This window comes from Silene latifolia, chromosome Y (genome assembly GCF_048544455.1).
Source record: "Silene latifolia isolate original U9 population chromosome Y, ASM4854445v1, whole genome shotgun sequence".
Lineage (NCBI taxonomy): Eukaryota > Viridiplantae > Streptophyta > Magnoliopsida > Caryophyllales > Caryophyllaceae > Silene > Silene latifolia.
The window spans coordinates 71391968-71413356 of NC_133538.1; the positions used below are offsets into that span (position 1 = coordinate 71391968).

The 21389-nt window shown below is 42.8% G+C and overlaps 1 non-coding gene across 1 annotated transcript; it reads left to right on the plus strand.

Moving 5' to 3' along the window:
- The first annotated feature begins 287 nt into the window (after positions 1-287).
- LOC141635941 (small nucleolar RNA R71) lies at positions 288-394 on the plus strand. Its single transcript, XR_012540594.1, has one exon. It is a non-coding gene; the product is annotated as a small nucleolar RNA R71 (small nucleolar RNA).
- The last annotated feature ends 20995 nt before the right edge of the window (positions 395-21389 follow it).

Below are 21389 nucleotides of genomic sequence, written 5' to 3' on the forward strand. Positions count from 1 at the left end.
CGTTAACATGGTACATCCCTCCTTTAGAAGCTCCTCCCAACTCATATTTGTCAAACCTTGCAGTGAGAGCTTCTAGTGCAGCTACAGAGGAAGATTCAGCAACTCTCCTCTGGTTTCCTCTCGAATTCCCATATTCAGCCTTATGAGTGGCCAAATCATCAATGATCTTCCACCCCTTAATCTCTCCCACGTTCTCAGCAAATCGGCCATTGGCTGCAGCATCCAAAATAGCCCTCTGATCGTCATACAGCCTGTTATAGAACTGATTGCAAAGACTCCATTTTTCGAACCCATGGTGCGGTATGGTTCGCACCAATTTCTTGAAACGGACCCATGCTTCATGAAAGTTCTCATCAGGCCCCTGTTTAAAGCTCGTGATCTGAGCTCTAATGGCGTTAGTCTTCGAGGCAGAGAAGTACTTTTTGTAAAATGCCAGGGCTAAGGAATTCCAGTCGGTGATCCCATGAGCGGCTCGGTCCAGATCTCTATACCACTCTCTTGCAGCATCACGAAGATAGAATATGAACATGGTCTCCTTGATCTGGTCTTGGGTCACACCGGTCGGCGGGGGTATAGAGCAGCAATAATCAATAAAAATCTCCATATGCTTGGCTGCATCTTCATTTGCAGCTCCCCCAAACTGGTTTCTCTCAACCAGGTTAATATAGGAAGGCTTCGGCTCGAATTTTCTCGCCTCCCCAGGTAGTTCGAATCCTTTGTAGAAATTCGCAGCTGTCGGCTCTGAGTGACTAGCAATGGTTGCTTCTTCAGCCATGACTGGAATTTCTGGAGAAGTGACTGTCTCAGCTGAATAAATTGAAGAAGGAGATGTAGGTGGATCTTCCTCGAACAGAGCATTCTCGTAGTAGCTTGACAGAGTACTCAGCTCTTCCTCTGTCGGTAATACCCTTTGTGATCGTCTCAACTCGCGCAAGGATTTCTCGATCTCAGGATTGAATGGTACTAGTTCACCACCCTGTGACCTGCGCATAAGAAGAAACTACAAAAAGAATATAAGAAAAGTTTAAGGAACGGAAGTCCCTTAAACTAAAGAAAGACTAAATAAAAAACAGCTAAAAATTAGAACAATTGCCTACCTGGCAACAGCGCCAAAATTTGATACCCGTCGTTGTGAGCACCAAAAATAAAATTTATAATCTCCTATTAAAACTAACCTAGGTTAGTGGTAACAGGGTCGAACCGCAAGTAGGCGAATGTAATTTCTAATTGTCTAATTTAGTCTAAGGTAACAAAAGTGGGGGTTGATTTGATTTGATCTATACTAATAGCAAATAAAGACAATAAACTAAATAAACAGTTAAAACAGATAAAAGAGGGGGTACTAGGATGGTCGGTTCGTTATAGTTTCGGCGGCAGCATACTCAATAGGTCTAAATCAAACACATGAGGCGGGAAATAAAGAGGTCCTCTCGGTCCACTCTTAACAAATAGCATCTTTCGATCTCGCTATAAGTCCCTAATATCACTAATACTAACTTTCGTCCTGAAAAGTGACTAACGGTCTAAACTTTCCCTATCTTTCGATCTGAGCATAGTTTAGTTATTTTAATTGGTGATCTAACAACTGTCCCTATCTTTCGATCTAATGGGTCAGTCAAATATTAGGTATTCAACTAGTAGCATGCATTCGATTCGTCAAACACAACATTTAAATCAATTAAAACGAGGGTAAACCTCACGTGGTCAGTCGATCTACCAAGTGTGTCAGTCGATCGACTGACACGCGAATCAGGCCGTGTTCATTATATTGCCGCCTATACTATAATTTCCCTACATCCTAGCACAAACTATTTAGCTACTCATACTAAGGACGATAACAACAATAAAACTAATAAAATAGACAGAAGAATTCATGCTTGAAATAATAGAACAAACAATTAACATAAACGATGAATCGGTCTTGGGAAACTAACTAGCAATTCTATCCTACAAAGCAATAACAAAGCAAACTGAATTATTAGCAGAAGAATACCGATTGGAATTGCAGCAAGAGATCCAGAAACCGAATGCAAAAGTAATTGTACGAAATAGTATTGAAAACCCTAATTATTGAATGTTGGGAAACTGGCTAAAGAACTCGTAAAAACTGAATGAATAATCTGATGTTCTAGGTTACGTTATATAGAAAATATACGTAATACTTATTATCAAAACCTAAACACAATGGGCTTGAGTTTCCTCGATCTTTTAATTCTCGCCTGGGATAGCGGCTTGGTCGATCGACTAAGAGTGGGGTCGATCGACTGAGTAGCAGTGTACAGTAGCTTCTGGAACCCGCAAGTTGGTCGATCGACTGAAGGCAGTGGTCGATCGACTGAAGTAGCTGACACTTGACTTCCAATTTCTCGTGTATTTGTCTTTTGGGCCTTGAAATGTGCACCAAGCTCGTTCCTTAAGCGAATGCTTCACGTCAAATGCAATGCAAGACACTCGGGGATGGATTTAGCTAAATTTCCGTTGAATTCTTCACATTTCTGCAATAATGTACAAAAACACGGAAATAGACGGAAATAGGAGCTTAAACTACACAAATGAGCTCTGAAATGTGTGGAAAATAGGATGTAAAACATCATATAAAAGACACGCATCAGAAGCCTTTTGAAGGTCCTTGTGCCTTAGGAGAGCATAGCTTGAGTCGGGTAGCGGTCTTTTGCCGGGTTTCTCCTCATAGGTATGTCGTCATCATCATCCGTATCCTTGTCTTTGCAGTTAGGGTTTGCTTGGTAGTAATAGATGATTGTGTTGTGGTTATAGGCTTAGCTTGGTTGCTGGATATGTCATATGTTGGCATGGATTGGTTGCAGTTGCTTAAAGGTAGGTTCGCCTACTCAGTTCCTGTAGATGGTCTAGTGCGTCGGATGTTGTGGTTGTTGTGTATTATCGTAATTGTATTGTGACGGTTGTTTATTGATTGCTGTTGATGGTTGTGATTGTTTGTCTCTGGTTCTCGAGATGCGTTCTCGGCTGAGTGGAGTCACTTGCGGGAGTGGCTTCACGCCCTAGTTTCGCCCTTCGTGGAACCCGCCACGGAAGGGGATGTGCACATTAATGGGACAGAGTTATCGCTCGGTATGATGAGTAGGGATTTGGTGTGTACGGCTGCGGTCCCCCACTGGCAGGGCTGGTCCAGTGGACAGTCGGTGATGGAGATTGATCGGTGTGGGTGTGCTTGTGTGTGACTGATTGTGTTGTATTGTATTATTAAGTGTTGTTGGCATTGTTGTATCTTATCTCAGTACTGACCTTGTGTGGTTGTCTTGTTGATTTATGTATCTGCCGTGATCCCTTATGGTGAGCAGTCTGTCTTATAAGGTGTTGATATCGTTGATAGCTGGAGTCCGGGCAGGGATGAGTCTTCACGAGATTTGATAGTTACAGCGAGTAGCCTTTGAGTTGTATCTTTTATATCGTCAGTTGGTTTTAAATCACTTGTAATATAACATAATAGTTCTTTTATCTACATTTGATTATTACTGTCCTCGGGTAACCGAGATGGTAATGCCCTTATATGCTAAGGAAGGCCTAGTTAAGGCTCCTCTGGATATGAGGGTGTTACAAAGAATCTCACAAATAATTCATCTAACCTACTCACTACATCGTCACATTTCTACCGTAGATCCCGTAATCCCAATATGAAATGATTTAGCTACTCATGCTATTAATATTATCAAAACTAATAACAATGAAATAACTAACATTAAACATGATGAAATAATAATGAAATTGCATAAATAAAGATTAGGGCAGGAATTAAAAAGGAACGAAACAAGTAATTAAAGCAAATGATTGAAAGATTACGATTAAAATAGAGTAAGAGATTACAATAGCAAGAATCCGGCGTAAAGAACAACTAAATCCGAGCGAGAAAATCCGGAAGCAAAAGTTACAGTAGAGAGGAAAAAGCAACGTAGTCTTTTTGCAGTGAAAGATGGAAAATAAAAGACAATCCGATTATTAGATGCCTAATCACCTAATTAATGTACGTTTAAATAGAAAAAAGCTAAGTCCAATAACTAAAAACAAGTTCACGGACTAATTAAAGCCCATGGAAGACAAAACCACTCGATCGAGCAGTCTGAAACAGCTCGATCGAGTACTTCTCCAGGCAATCTAGTCAATCGAGTAGAAATAGTACTCGAACGAGTAACACCTAATTCCAGCTTTGTCGATCGAGTAAAACAAAGCACTCGATCGACCAACTCAGCCACAAAAACCACTCGATCGACCAATAAAAGGGCTCGATCGAGTGGTCTTCCTCTGAAACAGCTTCAACTCGTAGCCGACTGCTTCGTAGACCGTTCCTTTACGCATCCCAATGCAAGATCTCGCTCCGAAAAATCCCGTCTCCTCAAAATGCATGCAAAGTTGGACGAAAATGGTACGACTCCACAACTTTCCCGTTCATTTCTACAAAACGGACAAAACGAACCAAAGTAGCCAATTCGGGGCATAATGCGATATAAACAGTACAAAAGTACATGGAAATACGTGCTAAAATAGGCTAAAAAGACTATACAAAATGCACGTATCATAATGCAGAAATGGAAGCCCCAAAGATCTGCTTCAAATGTGCTTTACCAGACTGTACTCTTACTAGATGACAAGGTGATACCGTCGTCAGGCACCAAAAATAAATATCTAAGTAATACTAACAGAAGTCAGTGGTAAGTAGGGTCGATCTCCACAGGGAGGTGGTCACTATCTACTTGTCAACTCGGTCTGTCTAAGGTCACAATTGGGGGTTTTGAGTTGAATAAACTAAACTAAAGGAGTTTAAGGCAAGAGAAAAGGTTAAGAGAAATTAATAAGAGGGAGAGAGAACTAGGATTGTCGGGTCATCAATGAATGTCAGTTAATTGCAGCTAAGGTCACAGATCAGTCGATATGTCAGTCTAAGGGGCAACGAATATCTCCTTCTGGTCTCAATTCGCCCTAAAATACTATTAGCTTAGCTTCCGCCCTCACTAAAGCATCTTATTGTTCACTGCAGGTCTCACCCCTTCTAACCTTCCGGTCTAGGTCAAGGCTTACCAAGGTTAAAAAGGCTAAGTGCATCGATTCAATTAGCTAGATACAATTATGAGCAGTGATTAACAACATAGACAAAACAACGACAAATCTGTAAACCTAATTAACAATTAACAACTATCCATCGACTCCCCTAAATCCTAGCAGGGTAATTAGCTAGACATACTAATAAGTAGAACAAGAGCAAAAAATAAAGGAATAATTAACATCATAAATTAAGAAGAGGGTAAAGGAAGAGAAAGAGCAAAAGGGAAGAAATTACAGATTAATAGATACGGCAAGGATTAGAGAAAAGAAGTGTTTAACAGTGAAAGGAGAGAAAAGAAATGTATGAAGTGTAGAGAGTCGTCCCAAGCAGTCCAAAGGAGTGCCAAAGATAATCATGACCTAATCCCGACTTCCTTTATATAGGGAAGTCATTATTATCATAAAATAAACCTAACACGGGTTAAAAATCCCGAGTATATAAGCTAATCACTCGATCGAGTAACTTTATATCAATCGATCGAACAAATCCAAGCTAAAACCTCTCGATCGAGTACTTTAGGTACTCGATCGAACACTTATTAAAAAGGCACCATTCGATCGAGTAGAAAAAGGAGTCGATCGAATATAATTGTACTTGATCGAGTACTTTCCAGCGCACAATTCCTTCTTCGCGCACTGAATTTCAAACGGCTGCCATTTCTTCGTTACTTGGACAAACCGGGCGTTTCCGGTGGCGTTGGAAAGCTAAGAGGACAAGAATTCGTCTCCAATCTGAATCAGCAGAAAATCTGTTGTAGAATTAAAGATATGGCTCTTAAAAATACGCACTGGTAATTTGAAGATCTTACTTTGCTTGCCTAGCTATCTTACTCCTTTGCGCATCACAATTAGTAGTTTCCAAGCTCCGACTCAACTCATCTCCTAAATGCATGAATAGGGACATGTTTTAGGCTTGATTATGTTCCTTTCTGGTTCATACCTGCAAATAATAGAAGACAAACCAAAGTAGCCAATTTGGGGGACATATGTAGGTAAAAACTACACAAAATGCATAGAAATGCGTGCAAATGAAGTACAAAATACCTATATAAAATACACGCATCAAATCTCCCCAAACCAAACCTTTGCTTGTCCCCAAGCAAACTATATGCAAAACTAATGGAACGGAAAAAGAAAGCTCAGAGCAAGCTATAACTTGTCTACTTAAACCAATTTAATGCAGTCAAAAATTTACAGTTATAGCCACAACAGTCAATACGCAAACGAGTTATAAGATGTCCATAAATAAGGTGACCTGTCAAACTTGCAAGACAATTAAAATCGGACTCTCACGGGTCACTCTTCTCTCACGAAACAAAGGGTGAAAGTATATGTATAAGAGAAAAAGAGAAAACAGTCACTCACCTAAACTGCGACCTACATAACATGCATGCAACAAAAATGATAGACGATTCAAGTACTACACATACATTCCAACCAACAATGTCTGTCACAGCCGAGGGCTTACAAATAATATGGGAAAGTGAGGTTACAGGTGAGAAAAGGCAAAACAGATTATGGAAATATGGAGATAAAGCGTCAATCTAGCACCTAAACAAGACCATTTACGACTATCAAAATCTCAGCTGTCTAGAAAATAAAGCACAAGTACCCTTCTTTGGCACAAAACTCACTACCCAAAACACTATCTCCTAAAAAAGATATGAATAAAATGGAGGAGTGAGACCGTCACAAGAATAGAATAAGCATAGACAATCCTTTTATTTCAACCAACTAAACTCAACTTTCTTTTTTCCTTTCTTTCTCTTCTGTTTCACGTGGTTTTCCATTTTTTTGATTTTTGATTTTTTTTCTTTTGTTCCACGTTTTTCTTTTTCTTATTCTTTCTTTCCACATTCTTTCTTTTTCTATCAACTCCGTACAAGTCAGAATAAGCCAAACTCGCAAAATATATAATATACCACAAAAATGACACTAAACTAGCTTGACTGGCAGGCTAAATTTGGGGTGTAGCTAATGGGTCAAAAAAGGCTATATTTGGCTAAAGTGGAGCTAAGTGGGTGAAAATGAAAGAAAGGGAATTTGTAAGCACCTCCCTGCATGTGACACCAACTACAAACCCGAATGTACGCAAGTGACAAGCAATCGAATTTCATAAATGTGCAAAAGTGATAGACGTTATGCAAGGAGTACTACTCTCAATTCCTACATGAACCGGTCATGAATGTCACCAGTTATATGGCTCTAAAACTCAGAATTTGTAAAGTAGGTTGCCAATTTATCAGGTCGAGTCCAAACAGTTAGCTATATTTTTGACATTAACTCGTAGATATGCGCATGACTCAGCTAATAACTATCAATTAGATGCAAGGCTTAAGTAAAAATGACAAGTTAAAGTGCAATTTCATCACGGAAATCTACCATTCCGACTCAACCTATATGCAAAAATAAACGTGAATTTTTTTTGAATTTTTTCTATTGTTATGATATTTTTGAATTTTATTAAAATAAACAACAATGCATACAGAAATTAAACGTGACAGCATAAATGCAATAAAGACAGTATGCAGACACAGATATGGATGCATAACCTCCCCAAACCAAACCGTACAATGCCCTAATTGTACCCAAAAATAAGGAAAGTAAATGCAAACCAGAAAAGAAGAGAGTGAAGCGCGGAAAAACTTACAAGAATACGCGAAGTAGGGACCTCCCCAAACCAGCCAGCAACATGGGAGGTCATTAATAGTTCCAGAACAACGTCACAGGAAGCAAAACAAAACGAATCTACTCGATCGAGAGGGAAAAGGACTCGATCGAGTAGAATGAGCTGCAACAGTGCTCGATCGAGGAAACAGAAGGTCTCGATCGAAGGGTCATTATCTGTGGATGCTCGATCGAGAAGAAGAATCATTCGATCGAGGGTGTTTAGTACTCGATCGAGTAGAATTGCGCTCGATCTAGAGCTCCCTAATGCACGAACTCCTAGGCCTCAGTCAAATACTTGCAAAAGACGCTAATAGCAACCACAAATACGACAAAAGACCAAGCCTAAATTGTTCCGCAGAGTCTATGTTTTAAAAACCAATTATTACACACAAAACTGAAATGTAAAACAGCTAAAAATTCTGGGTTGCCTCCCGGGTAGCGCTAGTTTCAGATAGGTCCCAGCTTGACCATCTTTTCTTCATCCAACAGCTCCAGTTAGTCACAATCAAAGCAACTCAAAGCACGTAGCAACCAATCAAATTACTGCGCATGTGCTACACAAAACTGTAAGTAGCATCATAATATAATAGTAACATAGGAAAATAACATGTTCAATCGTTTAAGCCTAACAAATTTCCTATGACTGCTCCAAAATTTGTCCACAAAATAAAGCAGCTCAGGAGCACTTAAAATAAAACTAAGGTACCGTTTTACCTTAACGAATTTGTGACGACAAATATGGTGAAAATTTAGTAACTTATTCATCCATCCGGGAGAGGGTCGAGCATCGGAAGAAAAAATAGGAGTCATATGAGATAGCGTATTAGTAATACCAACAATAATAAAATTATCATAAACTACCTCAGTCTGGTTGCTCTCAACGTCGGAATCATTGATAAAAGAATGTATTACCTCTTATGTGCTAGGAGCAAGCAGTGACTCAGCTGTCTTCTCATTCCTCTCCTTTGTAGATATAGTCCCGTAAATTGCAGCCTCCAAGGCATCCAGCTCGGCTTTGAAAATGAGGGACTCACCATAACCATTGTCTTCGTCCATATCGTCATCCAAAACGGACCAAAGTGACATATCATTACGCTCCATGGCCAATGTGGTCGATCGAGTAGAGATAATACTCAATCGAAAGCTTTCCTCTTTAATATTGCTCGGTCGAACACATGAATCTGCTCGATCGACGTCTTCCTCATACAGACAGTTCGATCGAGTGGATTTGTCTGCTCGATCGAACACTTCCGTAGGTATATCACTCGATCGAACAATATAATCAGTTCGATCGAGTACTTGTTGTTGTACAGCGCATCAATTGACGCTTCATTTTCAGATAAATCTTCGTACTCCATGTCATACAATTCATCATTCATCTCAGCGGCTAACTGAGATATTTGAGACTCGAGCTCATGGATTTGAGCATCTGTATGTCCATCGTCTTCTTGCAGCTTAAGTGCAAGTACCTTAATCAAAGATTTCAACTCAGCAATCTGTTCTTTATGTTCATCAAGAGGGGTAGCTTGTTGCTGTGGTGGCCAAAAAAAATGGAGGCTTTTGATAGCCTCATTGATAAAGCGGATGTGGCGGCACAATTGTAGTGGAATGACTAGCTTATCTTCGCAGCTTGAACGCATAGACCTCGTCGCGCCAAATTTTGACACGGTCGTTTCCCGCTAAGCAAGTAGCTGTATTATGCCCAACAGCACCACATCTCTCACAGAAAACCACCTGCCGCACCATAGAATGGAACATAGGTGGAAGGTCAAAGGTTCTCAAGCCTTCCCTTTGACGATCTTTTACCTAGAACTGTCTAGGTAGGACCTATCAAAACATCACTAAAGAAAAATATGAGAACGGCCTCAAGGGAAAAAGTCCCTTGAGGTTAAAAACAGACAAAAATAAACAAGCAAATAAGTAGTTGCCCCCCCGGCAACGGCGCCAAAATTTGATACCGTCGTCAGGTACCAAAAGTAAATACCTAAGTACTACTAACAGAAGTCACTGGTAAGTAGGGTCAATCTCCAGAGGGAGGCGGTCACTATCTACTTGTCAACTCGGTCTGTCTAAGGTCACAATTTGGGGTTTTGAGTTGAATAAACTAAACTAAAGGAGTTTAAGGCAAGAGAAAAGGTTAAGAGAAATTAATAAGAGGGAGAGAAAACTAGGATTGTCGGGTCATCAATGAATGTTAGTTAATTGTAGCTAAGGTCACAGATCAGTAGATGTGTCAGTCTAAGGGGCAACGAATATCTCCTTCCGGTCTCAATTCGCCCTAAAATACTATTAGCTTAGCTTCCGCCCTCACTAAAGAATCTTATTGTTCACTGCGGGTCTCACCCCTTCCAACCTTCCGGTCTAGGTCAAGGCTTACCAAGGTTAAAAAGTCTAAGTGCATCGATTCAATTAGCTAGATACAATTATGAGCAGTGATTAACAACATAGACAAAAAACCGACACATCTGTAAACCTAATTAATAATTAACAAATATCCATCGACTCCCCTAAATCCTAGCAGGGTAATTAGCTAGACATACTAATAAGTAGAACAAGAGCGAAAAATAAAGGAATAATTAACATCATAAATTAAGAAGAGAGTGAAGGAAGAGAAAGAGCAAAAGGGAAGAAATTACAGATTAAGAGATCCGGCAAGGAATAGAGAAAAGAAGTGTTTAACAGTGAAAGGAGAGAAAAGAAATGTATGAAGTGTAGAGAGTCGTCCCAAGCAGTCCAAAGGAGTGCCAAAGATAATCATGACCTAATCCCGACTTCCTTTATATAGGGAAGTCATTATTATCATAAAATAAACCTAACACGGGTTAAAAATCCCGAGTATATAAGCTAATCACTCGATCGAGTAACTTTATATCAATCGATCGAACAAATCCAAGCTAAAACCTCTCGATCGAGTACTTTAGGTACTCGATCGAACACTTATTAAAAAGGCACCATTCGATCGAGTAGAAAAAGGAGTCGATCGAACATAATTGTACTTGATCGAGTACTTTCCAGCGCACAATTCCTTCTTCGCGCACTGAATTTCAAACGGCTACCATTTCTTCGTTAATTGGGCAAACAAGGCGTTTCCGGTGGCGTTGGAAAGCTAAGAGGACAAGCTTTTATTTCCTTTTGGAATCTTTTGAAACTCTGTTGCAGAACAAGAGATATGGCTCTTGAAAGTAGGCACTAGTAATTTTAAGTTCTTACTTTGCTTGCCTAGCTATCTTACTCCTTTGCGCATCACAATTAGTAGTTTCCAAGCTCCGACTCAACTCATCTCCTAAATGCTTGCATAGGGACATATTTTAGGCGTGATTATGCTCCTTTCTGATTCATACCTGCAAATAATACAAGACAAACCAAAGTAGTCAATTTGGGGGACATATGTAGGTAAAAACTACACAAAATGCATAGAAATGCGTGCAAATGAAGTACAAAATACCTATATAAAATACACGCATCACAAGGCAACACTTTTACATACTTACTCGGCCATTTTTTATTTGACCTGTTGTCAGTAGATTGCAATTACGTAATTACCGGACACCAAAAATGCCTTAGGTTGCAAAATAAATACACCTAGACCGATTTTAAAATAGCTGGATTCAATTAGTCGTGAGACTCTTTAAGGAGTTTAGCCAAAAAATAACTATTTAGATATTCCATTAGCCATAATAGTATATTAGACTAGATGTTGAAAATGCAGCCCTTTTTTAAATATCGACATGGCCTGATTTACACTAAATTATATTACCATGTTAACCTATATAATGGCCAGAATACGACAACTCAACCTTGTTGTGGTATATCTTACGCCAGAATAAAGATGGAATGCGTTAGGCCTGGAAATCCGCAGAGGTCCCTGATCAGTACCTCACCTTAACCTGACTATCAGGGTGCCAGGACGTCAGACTATCAGGACACATTGAATAGGAAGATCTCGCAATTAATACAGCAATTAAGGGCGTGATATTTGGAATTATTGCGGGTAATTAAGGAAAATATTCCGCATTAATGCCAGGATCAAAGCAGCCGTTCAACAAGAGCTTATATAAGGAACCTTTGGAAATCATTTAAGGAGACAACAAGAGAAGATAGCGTACAACATATTCTCATATCATTTTTAGATAATCACACCCATTTGTGCAAAATATAATACAATAATGAAATCCTCTCCTGTCTTGGTGCCCGTGGTTTTTTCCCATTTAAGGGTTTTTCACGTACAAAATCCTTTGTTTTATTATTGTTATTTCTATTATATTTGCAGCATTATATTTCACCCTAACGACCTGACATATAGACCAACTAGACCTAGTTAACCCTACTGATAATTTCTAATTTATGATTTATGAATCAACTCTAATCTGATCTTGCCTTGCGCAAAATCCACAGAAACAATTGACGCCCATCGTGGGGGATCTAGCTCTTTCAATCCTTTTTTCTCATCTCACAAAAATTCAAAAATCCTACAAAAATGGTCCAACCTACCATTGAAGAACAACTGAATGCAGCTCTTCAACAAATCGTTGAGTTGAAAAGCTTGAAAGAAAAAGTGGCCCAAACCAAGGCGTAAATGCTTGCAATTAAGAGAATCGAGTCACTAAAAACAAAAATTAGAGAAAACCCAAGGAGCAGGTTCTAGATTCCAGCCAGGAACCCCATTTGCATCAATCATCAAAAACATCAATTTTTCCAGTTTTGGGAGCCCAAGTGGTTCTAAATTTATTAATATTGATGGTGATGGTAAGCCAAAGAATGACAATGAAAAACTTGATGAATCAGCAGCAGCCATCATGATGGCAGTAGTTCAGGAGATCAAGAAACTTAATGAAAAATTCAACAAGATACATGGAGTACCTACCAGCATGGAAGAAGCTGCCCCTGACAGCTATGCTGATTCGCCTTTCATAGACAAAATAGCAAAAGTAGATTTACCAAAGAAGTTTGTGGTCCCATCCGTGAAAATCTATGATGGAACCACAGATCCACAAAATCATGTGGCTCACTATAAGCAAAAAATGCTGGCTGCATCTAATCCTAGCGAATTCAGACAAGTTTGCATGTGTAAGGGATTTGGAACAACCCTGACCGGCCTTGCTCTATAATAGTACATCAACCTGCCAACTGGGAGCATCCATTCCTTCGCCAACCTGATCATTAGCTTCAACCAGTAGTTTGCGAGTAGCAGGGAGTTGGAGAAACGATCCAGTGACCTTTACCGAATTACACAGAAGCCTGATGAAACTCTCAGGATATTCCTTGCAAGATTCAACAAATTTGAGTTTGGGGACGCTGATCGTGCCAACTACTAGCCTGCACTGGAAAGGCTTCTGACCCCGGCTTGCTCTAAGGCGTTTGACTCAACTGCCCCCCAAGAAATGACCGACCTGGCTGCGGAACACTGCTTCCTGGTGAGTCTCCTTCCATTGCTTCTTTTCTTCCTTTGCCCCTGTGCTTCCATGACTAACGTTTTTTTATTGCAGTCTCTCCAATCTTCCCTCTATCTTCGTAAGATGCTGCAGAGAGCCAAGATTGAATGTCTGGCCTCTGTGGGGAAGAACAAGGAGCTCACTGCTACCTGCTCTAAGTTGAGGGAGCAGCTCCATGCGGCTTTAAATGAGAAAGAGGCAGCTAAAGACCAGCTGGCGAGAACCCAGGAGGCTAATTGCGTTCTGACTGCCGGGCTGACAAAGGCAGAGGCCCGTGCTGAAGAGATGGCTGAGCTAGCCAAGAATGTGGGTGCCTATACTGCTTTTGAGGGGCGGATTGACTACATCTGTGCCTATACCGAGGGGAGGCACACGTCCTGGAACCTGGAGGAGGAGCTGGCAGAGTTTGCTCGTGCATTTCCCAATGGCATGGATCTGAGCACCCTGTTTCCTCCTGAAGCTGAAGCTGCTAACCCGGAGCCTGAGTATACAGCCATGGATATTTCTGGAGCCATCTCTGGGACTGTCGAGGAGATCCTGGCTGGGGAGACTGGTGATGGTGCCACTGCAACTCCAGAGGCTGTTCAGGCACCTGCAACAGAGAAGGAAACAGAGCATGAGGAGCAGAGCAATGGTCAGGAAGCAGTTATCGAGAGGATTGACCTCTCTTAAATTTTATTTCAAATTATCTGGGGACTTGGCCCTGTGTGGCGCAAGTTTTATAAAAAACTCTTTTTTTTTTCTTTCTTGTTTTGGTTCGTTTTGTGCCTGCCGGTGTGCAGGTTTTGAAATTTTGATGGCGCCTGCTAAAGGTAGCAGGTGCCTTATTTTAAAGTAGCTCTGGGCCTAGGTTTCCAGGCCCTACTTTTGTTATACTTGCGTTTTTGCCATTGATTTTTGGAGTTTTGATTCCACATAGATATACCCAGGAAGCTAACTTGGCTCCAGGTGTACAGCTCCTATTTCTGGCGACAGACTTTTGATAATATATTTTACCCATGACGTAAAATATCTTATCACTAGGGTTGGATGATTAGAGCGTACCTCCATTGAATGTTCCTGACTAACAAGGAATGTTGCGTTCCTTGTGGTTCCAGACGTTTGAAATCGGTGCGTGCACTCTTTGATCGACGACATAGCTATGGGATTACTTAGTTAACGTTAAGGTATGGGTGGTCTTAGTATGACGTACCCTGCGCGCTACCTCGGCGTATGCTCTCCATGTGGCTTGACTTAAGATAAGCGTCTTCGTAGCCTCACATGGCAGGGGCTGGACCCTTAAAGTGTTCCTCATCTGACAAGTAACCAACATTAGTATCAAAGCCTTTCTTCGTAGAAGCATTTTAAGGTCCAAAGTAGCGCAAATTACCTGGTGCTATCTCATGGTGTTCCAGGGCAACACCTGGATCCAGGAAGCCACAGCCTGGACTACTTGGTTTAAAAACGACTCTACTTGACTAAAGAACAAAAAATTTGAAAAAAAGGAAAAGTTTTCTAAAACACACTGACGCCTAGAGCATATACTAACCCCCACCCCTTTTTTTTTTTTTTTTTGCTTCACGGACTTTTGAAAGGTCCTTTGTACACTAAGTTTTGGCACTTTGTCAGACAAAGTACCGTTTCAAGTGACGGATGTTCCAGGGTTTATCCAGGATTTGACCATGCATGGTCATCAACCTGTATGCCCCATTTTTGGTAACGCTTTTGACCTGATATGGCCCCTCCCATTTGTAGGCAAACTTGCCTGCTTTGTGGTTCTTGGTATTTTCGAATACCCTTCTGAGTAAGAGGTCCCCTACTTCAAAGGTCCTGATTTTGACATTATTGTTATATGTCCTTGCTACCGACTGTTTATATGATGCCATACGTATGTAGGCACTCTCTCGTAGCTCATCAACGGTATCCAGGCTCCTGGCCATTTCAACTTTGTTCTGCTCTGCCGTCTGACAGCCGTATCTGTGCGTGGGTACCAGAACTTCTGAGGGTATCACTGCCTCTGCTCCGTATACAAGGCTAAATGGAGTTTGGCCTGTTGCCATTTTCGGTGTTGTTACGTCTCGACCGCAGTACCAATGGTAGTTTATCTCGCCCATTTTCCCCCAACTCTTCCAAACCGTTTTCGAGGTTCTCCACAATGATTTTGTTGCTTTGGACTCGGCTTGGCCGTTGGTTTGCTTGGGATATCCTGGGGCTGATTTTCTTAGTGTTATGTTCCATCGTGCACGAAACCTTCATTGTTATCTCGATATGAATCTGGACCCGTTATCGCATATGATTTCGGATGGTATCCCAAATCGCTTATGATGTTGCGCTTGATGAAAGAGATCACCCGTTTGTTCTTTTACCTCTGTCATTGCCTCTGCTTCAATCCACTTTGAGAAGTAGTCGGTCATAACTAGCATATATACCCTGTTTCCTGGAGCCCTGGGCAGCTTACCCACTATGTCCATTCCCCACATCATGAACGGCCATGGAGAGATAATCAGATGCATTGGTTCTGATGGCTGGTGGATTGCTGGAGCCACCTTTTGACATGACTCACAGCGTTTAGCGTGATTTACGGCGTCTGCGCGCATGGTGGGCCAGAAATACCCTTGTCTTAAGATTTTGTTTGACAGACTTCGTCCTCCAGCGTGGTTCCCGCATTCCCCGCTGTGCACATCTTTCAGTACTGTTTCAGCTTCCTCTTTGCCTAAGCACATGAGGCATGGTCCTGCCAATGATTTCCTGAAGAGAATATTGTCAATCATGATATATCTAGAAGCTTTTATTCTGAAACTTTGTGCTTCCTTTCTGTCTTCAGGGAGTGTCCCATCCCTTAGCCAATTTAGGTATAGAGCCCTCCAATCTGCATCCTGCTGTCCTACTGTGGAAACCAGGGTCCTGGCTCCCTGTGCATACTGCACATGTACATCCTCTTTTACCGGTCTCTGATCTAGCTCCCTCTGGATGGCTGGGGTCAACACATGGGTAATCGGTATGTTCGATAACTCTGTGGGTTGGAAGGTGGATCCTAACGTGGCCAGGGCGTCTGCCTCCACGTTCTGCTCCCGCGGCACCTGAGTTATCTTGAACGTTCTAAACTTTAACTTTTGCTATGTGGCTATCTTCAAGTAGGCTATCATCTTTGAATCACGTGCTACGTATTCATTGTTTACGTGATTCACCACAAGTAAGGAGTCACTGTATACCCTCAGGTTCCTCACCTTGAGCCCTGACGCCATCTGCATCCCAAGTACAAGGGCTTCGTACTCGGCTTCGTTGTTGGTTGCCTTGAACTCACATCTAATAGCCTGTACTATCATATCTCCTTTAGGAGATCGAAGGACTAAACCTACACCAGCCCCTCTTGCATTTGAGGCTCCATCAATGTATAGGGTCCATATTTCACCATCCTGATTCCCTGTTATTGCCAGCATTCCTTCTTCTGCCTCCCCATGGGTGGCAGGGCAGAAGTCAGAGACGAAATATGCTAGGGCTTGGGATTTTATCGCCGTTCTGGGTTCAAATTGCAAGTCATAGCCACTAAGATGTACTGACCACTTAGTCGTTCTGCCCGAAAGTTCAGGCTTCCTCATAATAGTCCTTAGTGGGTAATTGGTTATGACATGGATGGTGTGAGATTCAAAGTACGACCGCAGTTTATAAGAAGCATTAACCAAAGCCAATGCTAGTTTTTCGAAAGAAGTGTACCTGGTCTCTGCAGGAAGCAGAGACTCGCTAATGTAATATACAGGATGCTGCACTCCCTCCTGTTCTTTGACTAAGACCGCGCTTACAGCTGCTTCCGTGACTGAAAGGTACAAGAATAGTGGTTCCCCTTGCTCTGGCTTTGCGAGTAACGATGGTGTGCTTAAGTAGCTTTTGAGTTCTTCGAACGCTTTTTCATGTTCTTCAGTCCATTCGAATTTCTGACTCTTCCTCAATATATCATAGAACAACTTGCACCTTTCCGAGGCCCTAGATATGAACCTGTTTAGGGCCGCCACCTTCCCTGCTAACCTTTGCACGTCCTTTGGCTTATGGGGTGATTCGAGCTGGAGTATTGCTCTTATCTGTTCTTTGCTTGCCTCAATTCCCCTCTGGGTCACCATATACCCTAGGAATTTTCCTGAAGACACCCCAAACGAGCACTTAGACGGATTAAGTTTCATTTTAAACTCCTTTAACGTTTGGAAGGTGTCCGTCAAGTGCTCCATGTGCATTTCTGCTTTTTTGGACTTAACCACCATGTCGTCAATGTATACTTCCATGGTCTTTCCTATTTGCTGCTTAAACATTTTATTTACCAACCGTTGGTAAGTGGACCCGGCGTTCTTCAGGCCAAAGGGCATGACCTTGTAACAATATATGCCTCTTTCTGACATGAATGTTGTTTTCTCTTGATCTTGCGGACGCATCTTGATCTGATTATAACCGCTCCAGGCATCGAGGAAAGTGAGCACTTCGTGTCCCGCAGTAGCGTCCACCATTGCATCGATATGTGGCAGTGGGAAGGGATCCTTAGGACAAGCTTTGTTTAGATCTGTGAAGTCTACACACTCCCTCCATTTGCCGTTCTTCTTGGGCACCACTACTACATTAGAGAGCCACTCAGGGTAGCTAACTTCCCTAATTTTATCTGCTTCCAGGAGGCTGTCTACTTCCTTGTTAATGACCTCATTTCTTTCTACCGCAAATTTTCTTCTCTTCTGCTGTATCGGGGTGCAGCTTGGGTTCACGCTTAATTTATGCGAAATAACGGATGGGTCTATGCCTACCATATCATTGTGGGACCAAGCGAAGCAGTCCATGTTGTTCTTGATAAATTGAATCATCGGTCACACTCTTCACTGCAAGTTGCCCCAATCAATACTGTCCTATCCGGGTGTGCCTCGTCCAGGTGTATCTGGTCCAGTTCCTCTGAGGGAGGCTCCTTATATTTTGTCGAGGTGCCCCGGTTCTGTAATTGTTATGAAGGGAGCTTGGTTGTAGCCTTGAGGGCTTGAGCGTAGCAGTTTCTGGATTCCTCTCGATCTCCTTTTACTGTGACCGTGCTCCATGGTGTTGGGAACTTGAGACATTGGTGATATGTTGAGGGCACCGCCTTCATCTGATACAGCCATGGTCTTCCTAGTATCACGTGGTAGGTGGTTGGACCCTCAATGACTAGGTATCTCACTAGTTTATTAACTCCTTCAATATATGTATGGATGGTTACCTCACCCACCGAATGCGCGGTTTCACCACTGAATCCTACCAGGGGCACATATTTCTTTATCAGGTTCTCTTTATCGAAACCCATAGTTTTGAGGGTTTCGAGCATGATTAGATTCATAGAGATCCCTGTATCCACAAATGCTTTTCGTACGGTGCAATTGCCAATGGATAACGTTATAGTTAGGGCATCGTCATGTTGCTCTGCACCGCTTTCTATGTCAGTCTCATCGAAAGTTACCGGGGTAAATTACTGGCTTACCCTATATGAAGTTTCCGGATGATCCCCTTTACTTCCGGTAGCTTTCCTCTTAGCGGCGGAATATGTCAAACCTGATAGTTCGGATCCGCCTGTTATCACGTTAATAATTTTCGTGCATATGGGTGGAGCAGAAGGGAGCACCTGATTCGCTCCTTCCCTCCTGTCCTGCTTGCCCCCACGTGATAGCAGGTGACCAAGTTTCCTTTGCGTACCTGAAACTTTACTTCCTTTCGCGACCAGTAGCAGTCTTCTGTCCTGTGACCTATGCCCTGGTGCCATTCGCATCTCTTGCTGCTGTCTCTGTCGTCGTTGGGTCGGTCCTGAGTGGGAAGCTTCGGCCACCTCACCTGATCACCCAGGCTTCTAAGTGCTTTCAGCAGTCCTTCTATTCCCGTGTTGAATCCGTACTCAGATAGTTTAGCGGGATGCGGAGAGTCGTCAATTTGCTGAGTTTTTTCTGTTGTTCTGCTGATGTTGGGTCTGCTGTATGGCTTAGCTCGTTCGTCTTTCTTTTCTATTGCAAATTTCCTGCTTGTCTTGTCGAAGTTTGTTACTCCTTTTCGAGCCTGTATGTCTTCTTCTAACCTTAATGCCGCTGTAGCTCTCTGCTGGACATCATCGAATCTCTCACAAGGGTACATCGTTAATTCTTTGTAGAGGCTGGATTCCTTATCTAGGCCCTGCCTGAAGGCGTTGATGGCAGTGGACACATCGCAGCCACGTATTGAGACTTTCTCTGCATTGAACCTGGTGACGTAATCTTTGATTGATTCACCTATTTCCTGGACGATCCTGTACAGGTCGCTTGGCTGCTTGGGTGTTCTCCAGCTGCTGGAGAACTGTTGGTTAAATGCGTTGACTAGATTAGCGAATGAACCTATGGCCCCGTTAGGCAAGCCAACGAACCACTGTAATGCTGCTCCGGTTAGGGTTGAACCGAATCCTTTACACATACATGCCTCCTTTGAGGCTCCTGTGGCGGCAGTAACCATCATCTTCTGCTTGAATTGACTGATGTGATCACAGGGTCTGCGGTTCCGTCGAAGAGGGTCATTGTTGGGATGCTATATCCTTTTGGTAAGGCCACTGTAGCTATATCGTCAGTAAACAGTGAGTCAGCGTAGCTTTCTGGTGCAGCCATCTCCATAGGCAGAGGCATTCCTGGGACCCTCCGGAGGAGGCTCCGTAGTTCCTGGTACTGCTGTTCTATGTATGTCTCTCTCCCGGTGGGTCGCAGATGCTCCTGTGACTGACGTTCTGCTCCTCGTACGAAGTTTTTCTATTCCAAGACTTCTGTTTGGCGCGCCTGCGATGTTGCTGCCGCCGGAGTGCCTTCCCAGGTATATTCAACTTGATCCGTAACTGGCATCCTGGTTATTGGGACCGCAGCTGTAGCCCTGCTTCTCTATTGTCCCACCGCGCCTGATGTGGGTGTAGGCTCTTGCGTCTTTGGTTCCTCGTCCGGTGTTAATGCCCCGATCTGTTGGGACCAGACCTCCTCTTGGCCGTGGTGTTCCATCCATGTCCACCTGAGTGCTACTTCGCGTGGTAATACCCGTGTATCCGCCGATCACCACTTTCTCCCCCGGCGGCCTTCCGATCCGTCTTCCGCACCCAAGGGGCCGAACTAGCGGCCTGGCTCCTTAACTCGTTGATCTGCGCTCGGAGGAGATTGTTGTCCTCTTCCATCTGGGATCTCATGCTTATATTTTCGCTCTGCATAGTCCTGATGGTCCTAGCTAATGTGTCCAACCCGTTTATCATGATCTTTGGTGGGACTCGGAGGAGCCCGAATCATTGCCCGGTTGTGCTCCTCTTTCGATCGCATGACTCCTTCTTTGTCCCTGGACGACTCCTGGATCTCTAGTCTGAGCCCTTCCCGAAGATGGGCTTGCTGCTGCCTGGGAACTCTGACTTTGCTTGGCTGCTGGTATCTGAGCAGCAGTGGTGGTCCGAACCGAAGTTGTACGTGCTGCCGCTGCTGCCGAGGGAGATGGTACCGTGTCGTCGCTTTCTTTGAGGGGGCGGTACTGTGTTCTTCGGTACACCGCCGATCTTTGCTGAGGTGGTTTCCTTGTGTCCGGACATGTTTGGACTGTTGAGTAGACTGACTAACGAAGACGACCACTAGGCCCCACGGTGGGCGCCAAACTGTTTTGGTAAATTTCTACCAATTTAGGGTTAAAGCGGTCTTAGCGTTAGGTCTATGTTACGATTTGAATGATTGTTGTATGTTATCCTGTATGAGCGATGTAAACAAAGAACACAAGCAATTTTTGGTGACGCGGAAAACCCAATGTGGGAAACAACCGCGGGGGGAGACGGAATCCCACCAATATTTTCACTATAATTCGAGAGGAAGTACAGTTTGTTCGTTTGCTGTGAGTGCTAGGGTTGATTCTTGTATTTTTCGATGATCTTTCTTCTTTGCATTGAGGCTCTTTATATAGGGGAGATAGATGAGCTAGGGTTTCTTGCTTTTCCTCCAAGTTATTCCTAATTTGACACCGGGTCGGACTTTCCTTCTTTGGATTTGGCAACAGATTGGACTCTCACAAGCTTCTTCCGCGCAGATCAAAGCCCACATCCTATGTTGCCCGCTGATGTTGCTACCCTAGCTCCCTGATATCCTGCATCCCGCAATGCTTCCAGGCCTGCTGCCCCAAGTAAGTCCATATCCAGATTTTGGGCCTAACAGCTATTATTGAAAGATTATGAAGATTAATTGAAGATTAAGGAACTGAAAATTAAGG